The sequence below is a fragment of the Mustela nigripes genome, unplaced genomic scaffold (assembly GCF_022355385.1).
Source record: "Mustela nigripes isolate SB6536 unplaced genomic scaffold, MUSNIG.SB6536 HiC_scaffold_34, whole genome shotgun sequence".
NCBI classification, from domain to species: Eukaryota; Metazoa; Chordata; class Mammalia; order Carnivora; family Mustelidae; genus Mustela; species Mustela nigripes.
This window is the reverse complement of record NW_026739449.1, coordinates 31,744-56,610: the sequence shown is the minus strand read 5'-3', so window position 1 is coordinate 56,610 and position 24,867 is coordinate 31,744. Positions and strand designations below refer to the sequence as shown.

The window sequence follows — 24,867 nt, the reverse complement described above, 5'->3', positions numbered from 1 at the left end:
GAAACAGGACACACTCCTTGAGAAGATGATGTATATGTATATGCATAATGTTTTGATATTTTTATTTTTACTTGAACTTGAAAATTTCTGGAGTCTAAGAGGTATAATTCAGGAAAGGGCCATAGTACAATGGCCCTGGAGTTCTGGATTGAATCCCAGCTCTATCTTTACCAGCTAGCATGGCAACTTAGACATATTATATGCAGTCTCTAGCCCAGTGATTCTCAAACTGCAGCACATCAAAATCACGTTAGGTAGATTTGAAAAACCCCAAAGCCTAGGTATCAGGATTTTTTTAAATGTAGGTTTCACGGTGATTTCAGTGAGCACCCAAGGTTGTGAATGATTAATCTACTTCACTATTTCTCAAACTTCAATATGAATATCAGTTGGCTTACTCACTATGGAAAGTGTAGTTTTTCATTCAGGACGCTTGTTGCGGGACTTGAGATCCTGCCTTTCTCAAGGTTCCCAGGTGATGTCAAGGTGGCCAGTCCATGGACCACACTTGAAGTGGGAAAAGATCTAGCCCACAATTTTCTTATCTTTAAATGGAGATACTTCTTGGAGGGTTGATATAAAAGCTAGTCATCAGGCACCATGCAACTCACATGGCATATGTATCTTATAATAGCTCTGGTTGTAACATTGATTTCAACTCAACTTTCCCCAAACTATTCACGTAACTAAGGAGAGTCATCTCTTTCTAGGATGGATTGTATCTGACTCAAAACAAAAACAAAAACAACAAAAACAAAAAAACCCAAACAAAAACAAAACAAATAAACAAATAAAAAGCTTTAAATTCCTCTTCTTTCCCTAAGTAGGCAAAGGCTAGTCATTCTTCCCAGCCCTGAAGCTTATGCAACCTCTACAGCCCATACTCATTCTCCTGTGGCTCCATAGTTCTCCATCCTGGCTCTGTATTGGAATCACCTGGAAGTGTATTACAGCATACTCAATGCCTGGGCCACCCTAGACAGATAATCAATGTCTCCAGGGGTGATTCAGTGCAAAGGTATTATAAACAACACAGCTCCCCTAATTTTCTACATTCCATTTATTTGACTTTTTACCCAATTACCATGCATTGTGCTGGGTCATCAGACTGATACAAAAATGAGGGATAAAAAGCAACAAGGTGTTAAGATCTTGGTATTAATCACTTTATTAATCTACCTACTTTATTAATCTACCCTATAGGGTAGATATTGTTATTATATCATATGACAACACTGTTCTCTAGGAAGTTAGAGTACATCATAAAACTGAAAACAGGTGCTAGAAAGACCTGTGGAAACATAGATATAGTTTTATTTTTGGAATATGATCTTCACAGTTCTACACCTTGGATTTCTTTTCTTTCTTTCTTTCTTTCTTTTGGACTGTTAGGTTAATTGGCTCAAGTATAGTCTAAAATCCTAAGGTCAAGAACCACATTTTTTTTTTAAGATTATTTATTTATTTATTTGACAGAGAGAGATCACAAGTAGGCAGAGAGGCAGGCAGAGAGAATGGAAGGGAAGCAGGCTCCCTGCTGAAGAGAGAGCCTGATGTGGGGCTCGATCCAAGGACCCTGGGATCATGACCTGAGTCAAAGGCAGAAGCTTTAACCCACTGAGCCACCCAGGTGCCCAAAGAACCATATTTTATGGTTATTTTTTACCCTAGGACCTAACAAAAGACTGAAAACAAAGTGTGTTTTCTCTTTCTCTGTCTTTCTGTCTTCCCTCTGTATGTGTGTGTGCACATGCATATATATATACACAATTTTATTTACATTTAAACTTTTTTTTTTCTTTCTAAGATTCTCTACATTCCTTATTCTAGGTATTTATGACCCTCCTCAGTTGTAGGGAAATGTATTCATTAACTCTTTATATATCATTCCCCAAATCCTCCTTATAGCCCCATTTATAAACTATTTTTAGGCATATGTTGGCTTTTCTCATTGCAAATTCTGAGTTTCTTAACTTTACTTCTAATGTGTTTCATGCATTTACCTTTTGGGGATGTATTTTAAATTACTTCATCAGTTGCCCCTTTAGTTCATAAACATTACTTTCTATAGTGTCTAATTAAACATTTAATGCATACATTAAGGTTTTCTTTCTTTTTTTTAAATTTCTATGTGATTTTTTAAAAAAGCTTTTATTTATTTATTTGAATGAGAGAGAGAGACAGAGAGAGCACAAGCAGGAGAAGAGACAGAGGGAGAGGGAGAAGCAGGCTCCCCGTTGAGCGGGGAGCCCAGTGCAGGGCTCGATCCCAAGACCCTGGGATCATGACCTATGCTGAGACAGATGCTTAACTGACTAAGCCACCTAGTACCTCTATGTGCTTTTTTCAATCCTAGTAGTTCTGTTTGATTATTTTTCAACTTTTCCTGTCCCATATCCAAAGTATCTGATTCCTTTCTTTATTTTTATGTAATTACCTTATGTCTATAAAATTTATAAAGATACATTTTGTGTAGTCTTTTTACACTTATTTTCTCAGTTTTAAAATATGTTGATTTTACTCTACCTATACTCTACCTACTATGTCCGATAAATGTTCATTCATGAAGGGAATATTGTATAAGTGTTTTGAAATATTGAGCTTATTTTTACTGTATCTATGGAGATCTTTTCAGTGTAACTTTGCCAATGCTTATAGTAAGAGCTCTACCAGCAATATCATTAGACTTGGCAAAGATCTATGCTAATTTTGGATTCTAAGGCCAGTGATACATTTTAAACTCAGTACATAGAACATCAAGCCTAATATTTTAGCAGAATATATGCTTTCCTTTCCCAAGTCTCAGTTGTGACATGTTTTCTTATCGGTTTTCTGTACCATAGGTAAATTTTTCAACTTTTCTTTGAATTCAGGGTGAAGCTCTTGTGGGTTGCAGCTATATGCAGAGTCCCAAAACTGTCTCATGCAGAGCCAAGAATTTTCCCATTTGTATTTATAAACATTAATACCTATCTGCTTTGTTTCCCTTTACCCCCAAAACCTCCATACTTACCTGGAACAGCTATAATATTAGTACACATAAATTATTTCTCTATGATTCACTTCTTTTTAATTTTCTAAAACCTAAGAATTTATCTTTTCCTTGGGTCAGTTATTCATTTTTAAATGAGAGTATTTTATCCACCTCTTCCAAGTATTTGTTGTAGAATTTTCAAGTTTTTTTGTCAGCCATATTGCCAAATCTAAAGCCATATCTATAAGTAATTGGTATTAATTTTACAAATAATACTATGAAGTATTTTATTTTTGAAACATTTTATTTACTTATTTGACAGAGAGACACACAGTGAGAGAGGGAACACAAACAGTGAGGAGTGGGAGAGGGAGAAGCAGGCTTCCTGCCAAGCAGGGAGCCAGGAGAGGGGCTGGATCTCAGGACCCTGGTATCATGACCTAAGCCAAAGGCAGACGCTTAATGACTGAGCCACCCACACACCCCACTATAAAGAATTTTAGGCAATAGTCCTTGTTTCTATATAAAAAAACAAAAAACAACAAAAACACAAACACAAACAAAAAAAAACACAACACAATACAACAACAAAAAGAACCTTTAAATAATAGGGATGTTCCTTCAATATTTTGGTGGCAGTTTTGTGTGTGTTGGGGAAGGGAGATATAGAATGCAAAGGTAATGCCTAGTGTACCTGTACCTTTGCTGTGCGGTGCTTTCTAGCATGAGGACAGTGTTGCCCTAATTTCACCCCATTGTATCAAGCATTTGGTTCTTTCCTGCACTGCAGTAGCATGAGACAATGTAAGGAAGAGGAAGACCAGGGCTAGAAAGGCCTTTCTTGCATTATCTTTATATATGTCACCTGCTAGTACTGTTCTTGGCCAATGTTACTTCTCACATTGAGTCTCGCCATTCTTGATTTCCCGGATTTGACACAATTCCATCAATTTCACTCTCTTCCATGGTATTTTGTACCTTTAGATGCAAGGAACTCTCAACAAATGAGCTAGTGCTCCATTCTGTACAGAAGATCTGAAATATTTGTGGATCACTCAATTATGAGAAGATGGATTTGTGACTTTATCAGTAGTCAGTCATGAAAGAATATATAAACGAGATACCATTAGGTAAAAGATGTTACATGGTGGCTAAGTATTCCTTAATGCCGGTGCTCTTCGTGTAAGGCACCTAGTAAGAACCACATTTGATTTATGAAGTACTGTTCCCAGAGAAGATATTCATTCATTTATCCCCTTAGTAAGTATTTATTCAATACCTTAGCCGGTGCCCAGTGATGCCATAGTGAAGTGCTTTTAGACTCAATTCCTAATTTCATTTGTCCCTTCCCAATTCTTCAAGCAAGACAATTAGGTTATTCTCAAATGGACACAAAATCCCATGCAGACAAGTCTTCACACCCTGCCTTACTGCAAGACTGCCAGTCTGAAGACTTCTCATATAGGATGAGAAGCACTATATTACCTGTTTCCTTCACTGTATAACTTATTGGGTTACAATGAATCCAAACAGATAGGGCCCTTTTACAAGGAGAGTGTGATATGCTGGGGCAGACAGTTATCAAAGGATTCACTAATAATACTTGTTTTTATTTTGTTTTGTTTTGTTTTGTTTTGTTTTGTTTTGTTTGAGCATATACACAGCCATGGCTTATAGCCAACCTGCATTCATGTTCTCTTGACTGGTTGTTTTGAATGATGTCGATTCTGAAGGGGCCAGTGTCTATTTTGATTTCTCAGGGTTCATGCTCTACTGGCTATTAAATGATTTCATTATCTCCTCTGGTAGGCTGCTCTGAGAGCTTGGGGAGGCAACACTGGAGATTTCTAGCAGTTGGTTCTTTTTATTTTTTTAAGATTCTATTTATTTATTTATTTATTTATTTCATATAGATTCATTGAAACTTATTTATTTATTTATTTATTAGGATTTTATTTATTTATTTGAAAGAGAGAGAGAGATAGAGAGAGAACATGAGAGGGTAGAAGGTCAGAGGGAGAAGCAGACTCCCCATGAAGCCTGATGTGGGACTCAATCCTGGGACTCCAGGATCATGACCCAAGATGAAGGCAGTCGCTTAACCAACCGAGCCACCCAGGCACCCTCCAGCCGTTGTTTCTTATCGACCTCTCCCTACTCAACACAAAAATGTGAATGATTTTCATAGATCCAGAGGTCAGTGCCTAGATTATATTAGACCTATTCAGTCCAAAACTGTGGCAACAGGGCTCATGTGGCTATTGAACACTTGAAATATGGCTTCTTCAAACTGAGATGCCCTGCAAGTGTAAACCGCTCATTATATTTTATCTTTTAATTTTTTTGCCTATTATATTTTAGCAGTTTTTAAAGGATTTTTTTAAATTTATTTATGTATTTGAGACAGAGATACAGAAAGAGATAGAGAGAGAGCATGAGCAGGGGGAGAGGCAGATCGAGAGGGAGAAGCAGACTCCCTGCTGAGCTAGGAGCCCGCTGTGGGGCTATATGTGAGGCTTGATCCCAGGACGCTGGGATCATGACCTGAGCCGAAGGCAGACACTTACCCATCGGAGCCACCCATGTCTATTATATTTTAAAAATATTAGAATTTAAAATGTCTCATTAATTATTTTATGATGACTATGTGCTAAAATGATACTATTTTGGGGATGTTGGGCTAAGTAAAATATATAACTAAAATGGATTACAACTATTTGTTTTTATCTTTAATGTGGCTATAAGAAAATTTGTAATTATGAAATCTTTAAGAAAAAGAGAGAGAAAGAGGGTTGGGGAATGCCTGGGTGGGTGGCTCAGTTGATTTAGTGTCTGCCTTCTGCTCAAGGTCATTATCTCAGGGTCCTGGAGCCTGGACCACACATATCAGGCTCCCTGCTCAGCAGGAAGTCTGCTTCTTCTTCCTTGCCCTTCACCCTCCTCCCCCACTCTCTTTTTCACTCATTCTCTCTCAAATAAATAAATAAAATCCTTTTTTTTTTTTTAAGAAAATTTAATGGGGCGCCTGGGTGGCTCAGTGGGTTAAAGCCTCTGCCTTCGGCTCAGGTCATGATCCCAGCGTCCTGGGATTGAGCCCCGCATCGGGCTCTCTGCTCAGCAGGGAGCCTGTTTCCTCCTCTCTCTCTGCCTGCCTCTCTGCTTACTTGTAATCTCTGTCTGTCAAATAAATAAATAAAATCTTTAAAAAAAAAAAAAAAAAAAGAAAGAAAATTTAAAATTACACATGTGGCTCATGATTTCTACTTCAAAGCATGGTTTTGGACTTTAGATTTAATTTAAAATAAGCAATTATATATAAATGCCCCCATTTTTGTGGTTTAGCAAAAGGAGGTCCAGTAATGGGTTACTAGAGAGTTACTCAAGAACACAGAATGGGGTAATATTAGAAATAAGCTTGTGGACTGAGCTTTGCTCCCATTCTTACACTGCTCTTAAAGTTAGCCCTTCTGGTCTTCAAAAGAAACATATTAGCATAAAAACTGTTTTGGAGATATTAAACCCTATTTCTTGAACATTGATCATAAAATGTTTTATATGAAAGAAGAAACTGGAATTACAAATGTTTTTCTGCTTCTTGCCATTTTCTCTTATCATAGATTTCAGGAAATAGAACTAACCAACATAAACCCTTTTGATTTCATAAGGAGAAACAAAACTCAAATACTTAAAAATGTTATATTTACTAGGTTGTGTAAATGGAAGGAACCAGACAGTCAAGTAACCAAAACTGTTAATAGCCCCAAATTCAGTTATTAGTTTGTGATTTTATATACTTTTTGGGAGCATGAGATGAGAGTGTTTTTCTTCATCATTATTTATTACATATTTAAAATTTAAGTGAAATTGTGTATTCTAGACCCGTATTCATTCACCACTAAGTATGTGAACTATAAACATAACCAGTGCTAATTAATATGCAATTTATGAAAAATAATGAAACATGATACATCAGTAATATAGTTGATATAAGTTTGTTTAGAATATGCTTACTTAAATGAAAAGAGATGGAATACCTACCAATTAAAACCTTTTAAAATCTTTGTTGGTCTTGTAGGTGAAAAGGATGTAATCCTCCAGAAATACTATGGAAGGTTATTTAGAACATTTGGGAAGTACCATGTGAGGAATTGAACTCTTTTGGGATTAGCATAACCTACCCCTCCCCCAAGATAATGACTCACAATTTTATCCTTCTCCATAAGGACATGTAGGCATTGATATCTTTCAGTTTGCTTGGCAACTCCATGATAACATCAGAGACCAGGCTACTTCCAACTCTCTGTCCACTATTTTTGGGTTGGTGACTTACTCTCATTATGTAAAATAAGAGGTGAAGGCCCAGATATCAGATCTGTACTTCAGAAAACTAACTGGTCAAACCATAAAGCAGTATATCATTTCTCCCTTTAAAGGCATGTCTTTGAAATCCCACATGACAACTCCACTTACATCTCTTAGTCCAAAACTCAATCATGTGGACACATTTTGGTGCACAAAGGCTGTAAAATGTGCATTGCGTTTTTGTTTTTTCTTTAACTGGACAGCAAAACACTGCCAAAGTTATTGGTTTGGTTATTAAGGGATATGAGAAAATAGATTCTTGGGTAAGCCATAAACAGACCATACTGTAATCTACACATTTGCTTCCCAGATATTTATGCATGCCCTTCCTCTCTAAACCTCAAAATTTTATCCATTTACTGTATCCACAAATCATCAAGGAAATCAGAGTGATGGACAGTCCTTTCCTATATATTTGGGTAAATTTTATGTGATCTGAAGACTAATATACTAAAAAGGTTAGTTATTCAATATTAACAAATATAATATATAAAAAGTAAAGAAGGAAGTACATGAAAATTCTCTTTTCAGAAAAAGAGAGAGTGTCAACTCAAGGGTAGTCGTGGGTGGATTACAATCATCAAATCTGCTGGATAGAAACAGTGAAAGCTCTTTGTTCTGGTTCTGTCTCCAGAAGGTCTTCATTATCTATTAATCTCCATATCTACATTTGAGGGGAGGAATGAGAAAATAAGCCCTTCTTTTTTTTTTTTTTATTTTTTTTTTTTTTATTTTTTATTTTTGATAAACATATATTTTTATCCCCAGGGGTACAGGTCTGTGAATCACCAGGTTTACACACTTCACAGCACTCACCAAATCACATACCCTCCCCAATGTCCATAATCCCACCCCCTTCTCCCAAACCCCCTGCCCCCGGCAACCCTCAGTTTGTTTTGTGAGATTAAGAGTCACTTATGGTTTGTCTCCCCATGAAAATAAGCCCTTCTTGAGGAGCTATAGCTTTTGGTAAGATATCAAGAAAACAAAATGTTTTTAGGATTGAGTCATAGGCTTGAGATTGTTTTGGTAACGTAATTCCCCTAAAATTTGTTAATTATCTGGACTATTAGCTCCTAGCCCATCCTGTGTGTGAGTAATCCTACCCAACAATTTTGTCTAGGGTGTATTCAGCCTAAATTGGTCAAGATAACCAGTCTGGAAGCCATGTGAACCTGGCTCCAAATTGACGAATGTAGCCAGAAGAAAGGTTGAGAAGGTTAGTTATTCAACACAAAATGTAGCAAAGAGGAATATTAATGCTAATATATCATTGGGTAACAAAGAGGAATATTTTTATCTTGGGTTGCTTCGGAAGGTAAAACAATCCCTAGTAGAAGTCAATTCTAGGAAGGCAGGTATTGATGAAATTTGAAAGAAACAGAATAGAATAAGACAAAGTAAACACTCTTTCCAATAGTTGGAGATGCTCCAAATCTGGAAGTTTCCCTCAGGACATTCCCTTGCTAGTTTTGGGGACTCCTTGGAAGGCATTTGTAGTGTGAAAAGTTAAATTAGCTAACCGCCAGAGTTCCATCCTACTCTGCTTTCTATGTTTTTATGATTCTATCAAACCAAAGACAAAAATTGGACAAGTATTGATTCAGAAGAACCCAGAGAGGTATGAAGCAACTACTGAAACATATCAAACTGTCTTGCAACCTGCCCTAAAAGATTTATGCTACTCCCTTAAGAAGAGCCAAAAAGTTAAGATTGTTCAATCTTCATCTTCCAGTTGGCCATTTGATCTACTTGAATTCCTGACACAAGTTTTTGTGGTCATTTGGCCTACTTTGAATTCCTGACACAAGGGAGTTGTCATAAAAGAAAAGGTCTCTATAAATTACATTTTGTTCTTCAGGAAATGCATTCTGTTTCACAGGAACATTTTGTAGACATGTTCATTTTTTTATAGATGTGTCTAGTGAGTTGTGGGATTTGTCTGGGTTGGTGAGATTGGGGGGGGGGTTGTTTTCAGTGACATCTAAATCCATGTTACTGTATTTTAAAGTTGTCTTTTTCTGTTGCTTTGACTGTTCACATGAAGTGTTTGATTTTCCTCTCTGCACTTGTCTTTAAATTCAAAGGTTTGGACGGAGTCCTGAGTAAAGGTGTTCAGCTATAGAAATTTTTAGGGCAGGGGCCCCTGGGTGGCTCAGTCAGTTAAATGTCTGCCTTTAGCTCTCGTCATGATCCTGGGATCCTGGGATGGAGCCTGGCTTTGGGCTCCCTCCTCAGCTCAGAATCTGTTTCTCCCTCTCCCTTTGCCCCTCCCCTGGCCCACATTCTCTCTTGTTCTCTCCCTCTCACATAAATTAAATCTTTAAAAAATTGGAAAATTTGGGGTGAAAAAAAATTCTGTTTTTCAACAAGGTATATGGGACATTCAGAAACTACATGTATATATCTAAGGAAGGAAAAAAAAAATGCTTATTCAGTAGTTATTCATTGAGTTCTTACGTAGCTTCCTTGTGTCAGGTGCTGATCTTGGCATTAAAGATAAAATGGTGACCAAGTCAGACACAGCCTGTCTTTGAGGTACATGTAACTGGGAGTAACATATGATAAATTCTAAAAATATTATAAAGGGGAAGCCATTGATACTAGGGGGATGGCAGAAAGGGAAACTAATGTAGACTTAGAAAATCAGAAATTGCTGCTATGTTGGCTCTGAAGTGTGAGTAGGAAGAGCTAAGAATGAGAAAACTGGGCTTAGCTGGTTTCCCAGATATCTACTAGATTCGTCCTCACTTAACACCATGACCAAGGCAGAACTGGTTTTTTGGGGACTCAAAGGTCATACATTTGTAAAGACTTTCTTTAAGGAGAAAACAAATAAGTAAAGTATGAGAACACAACTGGGGACAAAATAAATCATGATTTCAAATAAGAGAAATCCCAAGAAAATTCTGAAATTTTAGAGATTTAGAGTCTTTTCTTCTGAGTTCTTTGTGCGCCATTTCCCAGTAATACTTGTGTAGATTTGCTTCTGTGTGCAACCTGGCTTTCCCTCCCCACCCAAAATCCTCTAGGACTCCTAAGTAACTCTCAGCGCTGGCAGATGATGGTGTAAGTGAGGGATCTTGAAGCTCCATTAAATATAGAATAAACCCACCTTACCAGTGACTCCAGTTGAGAAGTAACAGGAGGTGGAAGTCTTACTTCAGCATGTTATGACTTTGAGAAATTTACTGTGAATTCTTGGTAAAAATCACACTTCAACTACCCAGGTTATGACACAGGCTTGGTTTTGACACACTTGGGTTTGAATTCTGGTTCTGCAGGTGATTAGCTGGGTAAGGTCAGGCATATGAATTAAACTTATGGAGGCTCAAGGATCTCATCTGTAAAACAGAGATAATAATGAAACCCATCCTTTAGAATTCTGGTAAAAAATTAAATAACCATCATAATCACCATCGTCTTTGTCTTTTTAAATACTTGTAGCACTGAAGTTCATGGAGAACATCATGGTTTGAAATATTATAAGTAAGCAAGAATGTACAGAACTTATAAACCAGTATTATAATTACACCTAACCTTAGGTAAACTTCATAGTTAACAAAGCATTTCCATGTTTACTATGCTATCTGATCTCACCGGATTCTGCCACAGCTACTATATGCCTGGGCCCCTTCAGTGTTTGCTGTCAGCATCCATTCTGATTGGACAATGTACTTGACCTTCTAGTTGCTGCATATTTTGAATACCATCCTTTAAAAAAACATAATTGGGCTTCACTGTTATGATATATTTTTTTCTTTTGTTTACGTGTGAAATGCCCGAAACTAAAAAGAATGACTTTCACGAAGACTCACAGGTCACAAGGGAGGTGGGTTATATTTGACTGGAAATGAACGGCCCAACTCCAATCTCAGTGCTTATCCCACAATATCAAAACTCGACATTAGTCTTGACATTAGTCTAACTTCAGATCATATTGGAGTTAATAATAAAGTCAAATCAGGTAGAGCTAATTTCACAGATATTCTAAAAAGACGTACTTACACTTTTGTTTCCTTCCTTCTGGTGGAAGAATCACCAATGGGCTCAGAGCTGTTGCTGCAATTAAGAGCATTAGAAGTACTACATTCTAGTTTATGTGACATTGGAGATGTGCAGAGGCCATGCCTTACAGAGGCCTGGATGATGACTGAGTGTTGAAGTAACTGGTGAAACAGAGAGGGAAGAATCCATCAACTTATACTTAAGAAAGCCATAGTTAATGAACATACAATGAATGAAAAGAGTCCATAACCAATACTGATGACTTGGTCATTATCATTAATCCCTTTCCTTGCAAGCTTCAGTCTCTATCTATATATGCATCATTGGATTTCAAACCATGCAATGTGTTAAGTGTTTTCTTCAGAGCTCCTTCAGTCACTTCAGTGGAGGAAGGAGTTGAAGGGCCAGGTGTGTTGTCTGGCATCTTTCATAACTGATAGTAGTGGGTGCATATTTATCTCTGTTATATGTTGAACTTGTGCTTAAACTTTCCTTTGAAAGAGGGATGCTTATCTTAGAAGTAAGTTTGGAAACTTACTTAAAGGACCAGAATCTAGGTTGGAGACCCAGTCCACTACATTTTAAATCTGATGTTGGGTAAATTACTTCACAACTCTGGAATTCAGTAAAAACTGATTTAGGGGGAGAAAAAGAATAAAGGACCAGAATCTAGGTTGTAGACCCACTCTACAACTTTTTAAATCTGATGTTGGGTAAGTTACTTCACAACTCCAGAATTCAGTAAAAACTGATTTGTGGGGAGAAAAAAAAGATTACCTTCACCCAGGTAGTTGATAAACTGCTGAAATTGTGGTGTGAGATGGTCATTTCACCTGTAGAATAAGGGGTGCCTGGGTGGCTCAGTGGGTTAAGTCTCTGCTTTCAGCTCAGGTCATGATCCCAGGGTTCTGGGATGGAACCCCGCATCTGGCTCTCTGCTCAGTGGGGAGCCTGCTTCCCCCTTTCTCTGCCTGCTGCTCTGCCTACTTGTGATCTCTCTCTCTGTCAAAAAAAAAAAAAAAAAAACAAAAAAAAAACCCAACTTTAACCTGAATAAGATTTCAGTTTTAGTTATTATTATTAAAATCTCATCAGTGGTACATTTAATGACCAGTCAGTACATCTGACTTAATTAGCATATAAATATTCTTAGTAAACAAAGGCAAAATGCATTAATTAGGTGATTAGTCATGAGAATTGTTACCCACACCCATATATTTTGAATTTGATCCCAACATTTTGCCTGAAGTTAAATTGATTATGTCAGAAGGGTATGTTCCTACCACTATAATTCACTTGGATGACTTGACTACAAAATAGGCCTTTAGCAAGACAACAAATCATGCACAGCTCCGTTAAGTAATATATATAATCAGGGTCTTTGTTTTTGCTACTAGTGGGTTTTTTGTTTTGTTTTAGGTTTGTTTTGTTTGTTTGTTTGTTTGTTTGTTTTGGTTTTTTAGGAGTATGCTTGAATACAACTGAATATCAAAAAAAGAAACAATTTGGTTAAAAAATATGGGCAAAGGATCTGAATAGACATTTTCCAAAGAAAGATGTACAGAGGGCCAACAGCAACATGAAAATAGCTACATGCATTTCCCTAATTATCAGGGACATGCAAATCAAAACCACAATGAGGTATCACTTTACATCTGTTAGAATGGTTAGTAATGTATGAAAAAGACAAGAAATGACAAGTATTAGCCAGGATGTGGAGGAAAGGAAACCTTGGTGCACTGTTGGAGGGAATGTAAATTGGTGCAGCCATTATGGAAAACACTAAGGAAGTTTCCTAAAAAAAATTAAAAATAGAACTACCAGGGGTGCCTGCGTGGCTCAGTTGGTTAAGTGGCCAAATCTTGGTTTCAGTTCAGGTGATGATCTCTGGGGTCCTGGGATTAAGCCCAGTGTCCTGCTCCACACTGAGAGAGGAGCCTGCTTGAGGATTGTCTCTCTTCCCCCTACTTCTGGCCTTCCTCATTCACTTGCACTCTTTCTCTCTCTCAAATAAATAAATAAATATTAAAAAAAAAAATAGAACGGCCAATTTGGCCGTTTAAGTATCCAAAGAAAATAAAAACAAATTTGAAAAGATAGAAGTACTTCTTTTTTTTTTTTTGTAATATAATTTTTTATTTTTTATAAACATATATTTTTTAGAAGTACTTCTATGTTCAGTATAGCGTTATTTACAAGAGCCAAGAAATGGAAGCCGACTCACTGTTTATGAATAGTTGAATTGATAAAGAAGATGGGGTGTAATGGAAGAATCATCATAAAAAAGAATGAAATCTTGCCATGTGTGACAACATGGGTAGGCCTAGAATCTATCATGCTGAGTGAAATAAGTCAAAGAAAGACAAATATTGTAGAAGTTCATGTACATATGATATTTAAAAACAAAGCAAACCCAAAATAAAACAGACTCATATTTACAAAGCACAAACTGATGGTTGTCAATTGGGAATATGGGGGGGGGATAAAGTAGGTGAATTGGATTAAAGGTCTGCTTCTCGCCCTTGGAGTCCACTCTGACATGGGCTTGGCCCTTGAAGGAGGAGCTTGTGGCAGCCACAGGTTCCAGGTGTTTTGAGCTCCAGACAGGATGATGGAGGTTGTTTGCAAGAACTCTCTAGGTAAGACGGTCCATGTTAAATGCAACACTGATGGCACCATCGAAGCTGGTCACAACCAACTGGTACCCATTAAAACAAGATCATCCTGAAGAAGTGGGGCAAGATTTTTAAGGACCATGTGTCTCTGGGGGACTGTGAAATCCATGATGGGATGAAGCCAGAGCTTGATTACCAACAGAGCAGAATTCCTCCCCCACTACCCTGCCCCACCCTCCTCTCGCCCCCCTTCTCCTCCCCTCTTCTCCCACCCTCACCCCCACACTGGTATGAATGCCAGTTTTTATTTATTTGTTTTAAAGATTTTATTTATTTGAGAGAGAGAGAGAGCAGAGGTGGGGAGGAGAGGGAGAAGCAGACTCCCTTTGAGCAGGGAGCCTGATGTGGGATCACGATCTGAGCCTAAGGCAGAGGCTTAACCCACTGAGCCACCAAGATGCCTCAGGATGCTAGTTTTTAAAGACTCATGTTAGGGGCACCTGGGTGGCTCAGTGGGTTAAAGCCTCTGCCTTCGGCTCAGGTCACCATTCCAGGGTCCTGGGATCGAGCCCTCTCTGCTCGGTGGAGAGCCTGCTTTCTCTTCTCTCTCTGCCTACTTGTGATCTGTCTGTCAAATAAATAAATGAAATCTTAAAAACAAACAAACAAACAAACAAAAACCTCATGTTAATAAAATCTTTGAAGTTGCAAAAAAAAAAAAAAAATTGTTCCTGGAGTATTGACCTGCCATAGCCGTCTGAACCCACCCTAAAGTCCTGGGTGGGTGGACAGCTCCCGCAGCACCTCCAACCAAGCTATCCACCCAAGGATGGCAAAAGGCAGCAAGGGTCTGAGGGCAGCTGGCCAGAAGCTGTAGGAATCCCCTGCCCAAGTTTGGACCCCCTCCTCCACAACCCTAACCCTTCTCCATTGCCCCTGTGATTCCAGCCAGAGCTGATATTTCTAATTAGAGGATGTCTTCATAGCGTGTAACCCCTGAAAGGGGTCTTGGTCATTTGGAAGAGGACACAGTGTCCCCTCTGGCTAGGGGAATGTCAAAAAGGAATAATTTGGTTTGTTTTATGTTGTTTTGGGTTTTATTTATTTATTTGTTTTTTATAAAGTATAAAAATACATTTTTATAAAATACAAAATATAAACATTATATAATATATATTTATAAATAATTTTATATTATTTATTTATCTTTTATTTTTTTAAAGGTGCTTGCTTGTTTAGTGTAAATAATAGAAAATCTTAGTATCTTTTCTGTAACACAGATTAACACTTTAGTGTCATGTTTTAGATGTACCTACTATAACAAAGCAAAAAAAAATAACTAAGTATTAAAATACATCATGGGGACATAATGTACAGCTGAGAGAATATAGTCACTAATATTGTAACGACTTTTGTGGTGACAGGGGGCAGTTAGACTTACGGTGGTGACCATTTTGTAATGTATATGAATATCGATTCACCATAGCTTATACCTGAAATTAATACAATATTGTATGTCCATTATTCTTTAATAGTTTTTTCAAACAATAAGCTTGGTAATGTTCTGACTCTGATTTTCTGAGAGGTCCATAAATAGCTTTCTATTTATGCCTCCACTGAGGCATAAATAGTATTTCTGAGCTCAGATATGAAGTGAATTGTCTAAATGGCCAGGAAACTGTGTGAGGTGAGAAAGTCAGAGCCTCTGAGTATTGTTTTAAGTATTACTAATCCTGGCCACTCTACTATAAACTGGCTATTTTTTTTTCATGAAAATATGTTTTTTTCTGAGATTTATTCCTCTAACAAAAAGCAGGCTTTATTTTTTCTCGCATTATTTGATGTTAGCTTCCTTTCACAAATATAAGAACCCTAAGAATGAGATTAGAAATCCAGTGTTAAGCGATTTTGAGGGTGGTCTGTATTCCTGGTAAAACAGTGCAATGTGGGCATTTCCAATCTGGGATGTTAAAAATAGCTTTCCCATCAAAATCCTGGAGCTGATCTAAAATCACATGACATGGCAAGAATTCATCCTCAAAGTAGAGTTGGCTATAATACCACTTTCAGTGGGGAAATCAGTGTGATAGCAAATATGCTAAGTATAGTACTAGTTGTTATTAACATTATCAGTTATCATTTTAGAAACACATATTTCAGTGATGAGCAACTAATGACTTACCTTGCCTTACAACTTGGTCTAAGACATCATCTGAAAGACAAGAAAAAAACATATTTCTTCATTCAGCCAAAATTTAATGAACACCTGCTCTGTGCTGGAGATGTGAATAAGACAAAGTATCTGTCCTTAAAAAATTTACATTCTTGAACAGAAACAGACAATTAATGTACTTTATTTTAGTTAGTGATGAGTCCTATAAGAAAATAAAATAGGGCACTGTTATAAACAAGCGTGGAGTATATAAGAAGGTAGGGATTTCTCTTAGAGATAGGGATTATACACTGAGTAAAGAGAAGAATGAACAAATGAGCTATTCAGTGGTATTGGATCAAAGTTCCTGAAAGAGGAGAATGCAAAGATCCTGAGGCAGAAATTAATTTGTATGTTACAAAAACAGAGCAAAGGCCAATATTACTGCAATGAAGTGTATGAGGCCAAGAGTAGTAGGAGCTGAAATGGTAGAAGCAATATTTTTCCACCTGCTTACCAATTCCTTAATCAGAATTTTAAAAATCCTATTTGTGTGGCTAAACTCTAATATGAAATTAGATCCCCTTCTCTAATTATTATTATTCCTAGATGTTATTTCAAAGACTATTAATACATTTTCTGAATTTTTCTTTGCTAAAAAAGCCTTCAAGAATTTAGAAATAATAAAATAACTATCCATCACAGTTATAGATGTTACGTTTCCTAAAGATGCCAATATAAATGTAGATGGCTGTAGAAATCGGTACAGGTGGGTATAGATGTCCGTGTAGGTATAGGTATAGATATACACAATTTCTTCCAAATACAAGCCCATGCACATTTCTGCCCTGAGTCAGTGCTAACAAAAATCGTTTCTCATCTCTGGTCTAATTCAATTTCCAGATTTGTACATGGGTAGATTAAGGTTCATGAAAGTAAGCAACCAAATTGACCAATGAGATGTTGGCATATTTCCTGCTTTCACTATATCCTGTGATTTTGATGCTGATGGGTTTAAAACATATGCATATTTTGTTTTGTTTTGTTTCTGAAAAGCAGAATTGATATTATGCTGCAGGAAATGGGCAAAAAAAAAAAAAATGATCAAGGTTTCCAAAAAGTCCCTACTTATGCAAGAATACCTTCCATGTAGCCACATCAAATATGATGCTTGAATCAGTTAGATGCAAATGTGATCTTCTTTAGAAACATTCTTCCTACCAGTGTTCATCATTTGCATGAGCACATGTTAAGGGAGACAAGTCTGCATTGCACTCTCAGGGATTTAAAATGTGTCAATTAGATCAGTTACATGCAATCGCAAAGGGGAGAAATGTTGTCTTTTTTTTTTTAGAAAGTACTTATTTTCAGTGTGGCTGAGGGGACCCTGAAATGTGAGGGGAGAACCCGTATCTAGTGTAGGTGGTTGTATACTCCAGATTTCACGTCTCAATTTAGCATATTGTTCTCCACTCCTAAGATTGAATGCTCAGTACATTTTATGTGGTTTCGAAGTAACTTTCTTTCTCCCGCCTGGGGAAGAAGTTGCTCTTGAAAAGGGAAATAAACACATCTTATTGTTGGTGACGAAAAGTGAAGAGCCCTGGAAAAAATACTGTTCTTAGCAACAATTAAAGCTATCATCAAGGGAATTAAATGTTCTAGTGGCAATAGGAATATGGCGCAGTTGGTTGGGTTTATTATAAAAGAAGAGATATTATATCCACTGCTCCTATAATTAGTTCAATGGTAAGAGACAGTATCCTGGGGAGAGATAATAGAGTGTGTATCATAGTTAGAAAAGAAGTTTAGTCAGCAGAGATTCAGATTAAACATAAATATAAAAGAAAAGAAAAGAAAACCACAAGTAATAAGTGATCAAAGTGCCAAGTGGCATAGCTATGTCAGAATTTGAAATGTGAGGAGACCACATCTGAAATTATTGTTAGAGTTTTTGAGAATAAGAGACTGATTGAAACACAATAAACTATGTTATTTATTGGGATGCACGCAAATGTGTATTAAAAGTCAATCTTTGTTCCAAAGGCAGCTTCAACCAAACATAATGGGACTTGGGGTGGGGGTGAAGAGGTAGTGCGGGAAAGAGAGAAGGGAACAGACTGTAGTACCACGACACTCTGTTTGAAACATGTGCTATGTGAGGGTTCCTGAACCCAGTCCCACTGACCTGAAATTTAAAAGCAGGAAAAAAACAAATCTCTGAGAATTCTTTGACTTTGAAGATGAGATCGTAAAATATTTGCTTCTCCTTTTTCAACGTTGTTCATCGTTGCATTAATAAAAGGAAACATCTGCTTAAACTTTCAGCAGGCTGCTTTCTGAAGTCCTGAAAACTCATTCAAACCCAGTATATGATTAATGGATTTTACAAATTCTGCATGGGGATGGTTAGAAGAAGAGGAGAAAGGGGTCTGTTCATTCATTCATTCATTCTTTTTTTTTTTCAGCAATATAATAAATCATCTTAAAGGAAATCTGCCAAGAAAGTAGTTTGACCCCATTTGAAAAGAGGGCAACCCAGAATGAACCGCTTATTCAGGATTTATAGTTGCCCTTAGAAACTCAGCAACCATAGGGCCTTGAACCAGAGGTATAGAGGTTAACACGTTAAACCAAGGATCAAAACTGAGGCACATGGACTTCTAAGCTACTATCTGATACTCTGTCTGTTCCTGTTACTCCTCTTTTTTGAAGACAAAAACCAAAAATCAATTCCTCTAGCCTCTCAGCTTCTACAACTTTCCTTCCACAGTACCTTGACTTGGGACAATATAAATTAGAAGTGAATAGAGGGAGGAAAAACTCCCTTGTCTTTATTCCATGGGGCCATTGCTTTTAAAATATAAGTAAGATCGAACTTTAATTTATAGCTGAGAGTTCTCCAAGGTTTAGTTTCTCCTCTCTTACCTGTATTTTCCTCTCTCATTATAGATTGATGATGGCGAGCAACAGAGCTTTGCTAGGTATGGGTACAAAAAATAGGCAGTAGGAAATAGGAGGTTTTTGCCCAGCCGGAGCTGGGAGGGAAGGGGAAGCTCTGGTTTTAGAAACAATGAGAGGAAAGAAAGTAGTAAGATGTGCCTGTTCCCACCCCTACCCCAAACAAGCCTCATTTATAGTCACTTTGGGTGTGTAGGTCATTTAAAATGTGTGTGTGTGTGTATCTGTGCCTCTCTCTCTCTCTGTCTTTCTGTTCTTCTTTCTCTCTTTTAAGAAGGAAAGTAAATGTCCACACACTGGTTGATGACATATTGGCTTGGAAGATGGCCAAAGATAGATATATTTATCAAGCACAGCTGCTTCCATGTTTTAAAAGTTGGTCTCTGGAGCTACAGCAAATATCATGTGTGATTTTACTATACAAGAAAATGAGAGGAAGTAAGCGTTATCAACCTTTGCATGCCAAATGCCATTTGTAAACATTTATAACTAGAAAGGATCTCAAGGATCAGACTGGTGTCCTCAGAATCACCTGGAAATCTTTAAAAAATTAGCATATCTCAGCCCCTTCTCTCAAAATTCTGATCAAGCAATTGCTTTGAGGTACAGAATTGTGTATTTGTTTAAAAAGGAAAAAAAAAAAGTCTTGGGTAAGTCTCAAGCACACTCAAAATTGGGAACTTCTGACAATGCAGCTTTTTCACAGTTGGCGAATGGTTTTAGTTGTCTGTCGCTACATAACAGATTACCCAAACTTAGGTGCTTAGCACAGTGTACATTTCAGATCTCACAGTCTGGTGGACTAGTCTAGGCACAGCTCAACCCGTTCTTTTTCTCATCTTCTCACAAGATTGCACTCAACATATGGACAGGGCTGTGTTCCTTTCTGGAACTCAGAATCCTTGCCCAAGCTCTTAGGATCTGGGGCCGAATTCCTTGTGACTGTAGGATGGAGGTTCCCATTGGTGACTAGCTATCCTGAGGGCCCTCTCCTCCTACTTGACACTACAGTTCCTCCCCAAATGGTCCTTTTACAAGTCTACTGTAAACCCCCTCATCCCTAAACCACCTTACAATGTGGAACCTTATTCCTTTAAGCCAGTAGGAGAAGCTCTTGCTACCAGCTGCTAAGATACTGTCTTATGTAAGCCCAGAGTGGCTGTTCCACTACCTTTGTCATTTTCTGTTGGCTGGAGGTAAGCCTCAGATCCTGCCCACACACTCAAGGGGAGTGTGTTATGTAAAGATTTGACTCACTGGGGTCCCCTTCAAAGTTTAGCCACCACAGGGTATGCCAAAGAGCTCAACTGATCACTTGAGTTTGTATAACTATTTGGCAGAATGTTAGTCTTATTAGTCTGGGTGATCTTCTGATAAATAATTAATTACATTTTACATTTTTAAAATAGAGTATTCATGGTTAAATGATGGTATGGGGGCATGTGTTTCCACTTTCTTACTGAGCTTGTCATAGAATGTGAAAACCAGTTTATGAGTTTGCTCATTTTCCTCGTATCCTGTAGGTTTAGAATTTGTGTAAAAATACTAATAGTTAATTTAAAAAGAACCTTTGGCCCTAACATTCAGTGGTGGTTTGAAACATGCCAATTTCTGCTAAAGTGTGATTTTCATGGCACTTGGAACCACTTTTTGAGTAGTCTGCAGTTGTAACTGGAATCATTCATGTGGCAAACATTTTGGCCTAAGGAAAGTTAAGTATTTGGCAAAAACCACAGCTGACAATGTGCGTTGAAGCTGTTTTCCCATTCTTAGCACTTTTATCACTACTTAAATATTTCTGCAGTGAGCATTACATAAATATATGAAGAACCTCAGGAAAAAGCTGGTCATTTTAACTGACCTCTAGCTAAGAGAACGTGTACGAGTCTGAAATTTAGTGGATCCCCATCTGTTTCTAAATCTCTAAAGTCTGAAATTCGCAGTTGAGAAATTCTTTCCAATGTCTTATTTTTTTTTTTTCTGTTCAATTTAAAGTTTCCATCTTGATACACCAGTAACAACTGTGGGCGTATGTTGAATGTGTTTGGGGAGATACCAGTTTTTCTTTTGCATTATTAGTTCATTTAAATACAGATGCTATGGTTATAATTACTTGTAATACTCCTGTTGGCACAGAACACTTCCTTAAGCCAGTTCACCTAATTTGATTAAGAAATTACTTTTGAGACATTGCAAACACTCAGGTATACCAATGCAATATCATCAGATTTATTTCATATCCCTCTTTTGGAAAGAAATATAATTTTGTACTTACAGCTGATTCCTCATTATTCCAATCATAATCTGCTCTCCTTAACCATGTAAAGACAACCAGGCTAGAGGTAATTAGAGTCCTGCAGCATGTGTGTATCCTTACCATGTATGTTTCTATACCTCCACTCCATATAGCTATAAAGGTCTATAATATTATTTTGTTCTTCTATTGCATAAATTTTACAGATGTACTTTTTCAACTTGCTTTTTGTGCCCGATGTTATATTGTGAAATTTTGCATAGTGATTCATGAGGAGCTAGTTCATTTATTTTGACTATTGTAGTGTTTTGTTATATAAGAGTACTATGAATTATTTACCCATTTTTAATTGAAGGACTTCTAATTATTTACCATTACTCATGGTTAGGAAAAATGTTTCAGTGAACACCCCTGTAAATGTCTCACTGTGCTTATATGGGGGTGTTTCTCCAGGAAAATTCTGTTTAAACTTTTTGTACTGTAATTCACAGAAGGAAATACATTTTATCTTGGGACTCATGACCTGCACACAAGCACACAAACCTATGTATTGAAAGATACTTACCTTTATCTTTTCTATATTCACATGCATATACACATGTGCACATACACACAGATATATGTATATGATGAATAAAATTTACTCTGGCATTTTGAGTTCTGTTCTAATAAACTAAAGTGGATAAAAACCTACTAAATTGAACTGGAAATCTTTTAATGGGTTATAATCAGCACTTTTAAAAATGATGCCATAGGTTATATATCTAATACCAGAACCTCTACGAAAAATAGGCATTTTCAACTTCTTCATATTGCTAAATTGCTTTGTAGAGAGTTTGAGAAAATTTACACTATCACAGGTGGTATAAATAAGTTTCTATTTCTCTTTATTCTCTGTTTTCTTTTTAGTTCTTTACATCTTGTAGGGTTTTGTTTGTTTGTTTGTTTGTTTTTTGGACTGAGGTATATGTGACAAATAAAAAAATATATATATATTTTAAAATCTACAACTTGATATTTTAATGTATAAATACATTGTAAAATGATCATTATGATCAAACAAACTAACATATACATCACCTCACTGTTACCTTTTTTTTTTTTTTTCATTTCTTTATTTTCCAATTTTGAGAACGAACACTTTAGATCTACCTTCTTGGAAAATTTCAAGTATACACTACAGAATTGTTAACTATATCATCATGTAGTAGATTAAATCTCCACAACTTACTTATTTTGCATAACTGAAACTTTGCACCCTTGAACCAACATCTTTTCATTTTCCCACTAGTCCCACTAGTCCCTGCAAACCACCATTCTACTCTGTGTTTCTAGGAGTTTGACTATTTTAGATTCCACATCCCAGTGAGATCATGTACTATTTTGTCTTTCTGTGAATGGCTTATTTCAGTTTTCTCAAATTCCTTGTCCAGATTTGGAAACATGATCAGGGATCTGGAGATTATCTGAAAGAATCATAGTAAGGTTTGGTAAGACTCATTGCACTGAAATGGTACAGAAAATTTATAACATTATAGGAAATAGAATGTGAGATTACTTACCTATGGGAAGCCACTATTTCTCTAGATGTGCCTCCTACTCATTACATAAAAGAAGATGAAATCTGGGTTCCTCCAAACCTGTGGCTCCTTTACTTTGCATAAGTTACAGATAGCACCAGTTTTTCCCCAAGAGTAAAAAAGGGGAAGTTTCAGGAATCTACATTAATTCTCTTATACCCTTGATCTCTTGAATATATTTTACATGATGGAACCATTATTACGTCAAATTGAAAGCACCCTACCAGAAGTCATAAGGTGACTAGGGGTCAGGGGGTGAAGAGGATGTTACTTCCTACTTAGTGGACTTCTGTTTATTCAAGTTTCCTATATATTCTTTAGTCAGTTTGGGCATTTAATATTGTTCTTAAAAATTTCTTTTAATAGTGTTTTCTAATATTTTGTCATAAAATTATCCATGATACTCTACTAAATTTTTAAATATCAGTTTTATTTCTGATGATAGCCTGTTTTCAGCTATGATTTTAATGTTGTTTCTGTCAATTATTTCAAGTGTTTCCTTCCTGTTATTTCTTTTTTCTGGAATCAGCTTTATTTTTGCTGAAAATTTTTGTGATCCCTCTGCCAATGTTGCTGTTCTGGTTAATTTCTGCATTGATTCCAATCTTTTCTTTCCAATTTGTTTTCACATTCTCCTCCTTTGAAAAAATCTAATTTCTTTAGTTAAATACAAAGACCACTATGGTGCTACATTTCTTCTTTTATAATACGTGCATTTAAAGCTTAAATTGTCATGAAAGACAGTGTGGTCATCGCACCCCTTAAGAATTTAAAGAATCCAGTATGCGCTGCCATTCGGTTCCAAATATTTCATGATACCAAGTATAATCTCCCGTGTTCTCACAAGAATAACTTGTTTGAGTGAAGTGTTCTCTAAATGTCCATTGGTTAAGTTTATTCATTAGATTCAAATATTTTCTAAACTTGATGTTTTGTTCGGACAACATCATCAAGAGGATTGGAACTAGTTACAGTTTTGCTGAGAATCTGTTTCCTTTATTATTTATTTTTCCTAATTTTCACAATCATCTTAAAGTTTTTTCTGTAAGTGACTATGTGAGGTATGTTAAAATCTTCCACTATGATTATGGAATTGTCTATTTCTCTTTTTAGCTCTGTCATCTTTGTCTTTACATATTTGGGACTGCGTTACTGTTACGGATGCATTCAGGTTTAGAAATGGCATAACTGACAGTTGTGTGACTTCAGGCTTTATAGAGGTTCTCTCTGCTGCTAGAGCATTTCACCTGCCTCTTTTCAGTCATGCATCATCTTGTTTAGCTCATACTCCCAGCTAAATTTCCTTTTTCATTTCTCACATCTGGCAGTGCATCCTCCACTTATTTTTCCTTCAGAGCTGTGTACCTGTTGTTGCTCTCTCTCTTAGATTCATATTCAGTATTTCTGTTTTGTAACGGGAAGTGGATCTAGGTTAGTTCAATCTGTGATGTGGCCAGAATCAGAAATTCAAACGTTAATTACTTACCCAGAGGAAGGGCTTCTATTCGAGCAAAATAAATGTTATCTAAGTGACCCTTATTCCAAACAGAACAAGACAAAATAAATTCCCGATTGCAACTTATTTTTAGGATTTACTGCATTATTTCAGAACTTGCACCTTATTGTTACTACCACTCTAACAATATCACTATTACTCTTTCTTTTAATAATGGTAATAATAATAGCTAATTGCTAATATTTATGCAATGCATACTCTCTCCTAGCTACTTTTTGAACTGCTTTGTGTGCATTAACTCATTCTTTCATTCTCAAATACTATGAAGTAAATGATTATCATTCTTATTTCACAAAGAAACCAAAGAATACAGGCTAAATAACTTGCCTGAGATTACTTAATTGTTAAAGAACAGAAGCAGAGTCAGAACCCCAGTGGTTTGGCTCCAAAGCCTTGATTCTGCATTTAGACTCAAGCCAGAAAGGTACCTTCCCTAGGCTCCACC

At 36.7% G+C, this 24,867-nt stretch overlaps 1 pseudogene; it reads left to right on the top strand.

The window, feature by feature from the left end:
• Positions 1 to 13,952: 13,952 nt before the first annotated feature.
• Positions 13,953 to 24,204, top strand: LOC132008075 (ubiquitin-like protein 5; annotated as a pseudogene).
• Positions 24,205 to 24,867: the final 663 nt, after the last annotated feature.